Source organism: Lathyrus oleraceus, chromosome 4 (assembly GCF_024323335.1).
Source record: "Lathyrus oleraceus cultivar Zhongwan6 chromosome 4, CAAS_Psat_ZW6_1.0, whole genome shotgun sequence".
In the NCBI taxonomy this organism is placed as follows: Eukaryota; Viridiplantae; Streptophyta; class Magnoliopsida; order Fabales; family Fabaceae; genus Lathyrus; species Lathyrus oleraceus.
Window position 1 is genome coordinate 25,017,554 of NC_066582.1, and position 2,327 is coordinate 25,019,880.

The window sequence follows — 2,327 nt, forward strand, 5'->3', positions numbered from 1 at the left end:
CACTCTAGGATTTATTTGTTTTTTTCCTAAATGTTTTTGTCTCTTAGGCTTTATCTTTTGCTTCTTTCTATACTATGTAAAGTGTTTCTCTTATTAATGAAATTTTGAGTTACTTACTTTTCGAGTCTGGGAAAAAGGGGGAGAATTAAATAGAAGTCTTTTGATGAAGTAATTTATCTAACTCTCAGACCTTCACTGCTTACATTCTGACATGAAATTATTGCATAGTCTAAGTCATTTTTCAGGATCTATCTGAACCAAGGGAAACGGAATCCTTATCTGAAGAAACTACTAAATCAAGTCAAGAAACCTAAGAAAATCTGGTTAGAAATTCTCTACCCCAGAAACTCATATCTGATACTAAATATTTTTAAAAATTCTTTTTCAAGTATCAGACTTAGGAGGAGATTGCTAATCTTATGGGGAGCCAGTCTCTATCTGACTCTGATCATTTTCAGTTTAGTGTCTTTGAAAGTACTTATTGTTTCATCAAAATTCTAAGTTTTGTCATTATCAAAAAGGGGGAGATTGTTAGAACAAGATTTTGATTCTGCAATATATCTCTGAGTTTTAATGATAACAAAGAATGAAACAATTTGGTACCCTAACAATTTTGTTAAGTGTGCAGGATTCTAAGTTAAAAGGACTCTGATAAGTCATCTTCTGATCATCAAGAAACGAATATCTGGCATCTGAATTAGTCCAGAAATGCTGACCCAACACAAAGAGAAATCAGATCTGATTTTGAACAGAATACATCTAAGGAGCAATCACCTGAAGAATTTAACTATGAAGTTCAAGCTCTAATTCTACGGACTCTACAAGAGATATTTGAAGACTCCGATGGAGATATCGGAAGACTCTGCAAGAGATATTTGAAGACTTTGTGAAGAGATATCTGAAGACACTGCGAAAATCTGAAGACTCTGATCATGCTCATTCTGACACATGCTCAACACGCCATCAGATATCACCTGATCAAAAACTTACGTTGGAAATATTCAAATTGTAGTACAATTCCTTTTAAGGAAACAATGGACTATGATTCAAGACTTCTATGGAAAGGATAAGAAATTTACTACCTTTAACTCCCACAGTTGGCACGAAATCTCCATTGATTTCCCCCAACGGTATCATCTTAAGTGTTATATAAAGGCCTTCTTACAACTTGCTGAAGACACAACTTTTGATACAACAACATTCTCATACTCTAAATATTCTTCACCATTATTGTTGTAAGAAAATGTTTCCATACAAGAGTTGTTGCTCAATATTGTATGGTTGTTTTTTCATTGCTCTTAAAGTGTGTTTATACTGCTTATCTAGAAGCATCTAGTGAAACACTTGTAATTCTTGAAATTGTTTGTAATTCCTCAAGTGACTTGTTTATGTCTGTAGACTTGAGAAGGCTAAGAGGTTGTTAAACTCTTAGATGAATTTTGTAATCTGTTGAATTAGTGGATTAAGTCCTTATTGAAGGAAAAATCACCTTAGTCGGGTGGACTCGAGTAGCTTTAAATTTCAAGCGAACTAGGATAAATCCTTTGTGTTGTTAGTTTTTATTTTTTGTGTGTGGTGTTGCAAAAAGTTTTTAATTCCTGTGAAAATAATTCCAACTCCCCTTTCTTGGTTTTCTCTACCTTCAATAACTTCCTATATCATGAAAAGGAAGATTGTCATAACTGAGAAATCCATTGTTGACTTAATCTCTCACTATAGAAAAGGTAAAAGGATTCCCAGTGCCAAGATCAATACTAAGAGAGAAGAAGATATCGCTCCTATCATCTTCGAAGATGGAACCGATCTTGAGGATGATAAAGGTCCAAGTGTTAAGGATTTGACAAACAACCTAAGAGTGTGATTTTAAATAGGCTAAGATGAATGTGAGTGAATTCAAATTTGTGTGAAATGTGAGGGTCCATTTTGGAGGGAGTTATAATGTGAAAAATAAAAATGAAGAATGATTAGGATTTCACCAATTAAAGATCCATGTGAAAAAGTGTTTAATCAAGGGTTATGATTGCATCTAAGTGTGTTTGTTGAAGTTAATTTTATTGAGCTAAGATTGTAATTTGGTTATGGGAGAGAAACATGGATAGTGATCCAAGTGAAAATGATCGGAACAATTGTAAGCTATTGATGATTTTGATCAAATGGCCAAGAGAGTTAGCACAAAATAATAAACGAATTAATATTTTCACAATTAAATGCATTGCCAAAAAAAATCTTGGATATTTTCAAGATGAAAAATGATTTCAAATGCAATGCAATGAAATCAAACTTTTTTTATAAAGCAAATAAAAATCAAATAATTATTTATTTGTCCC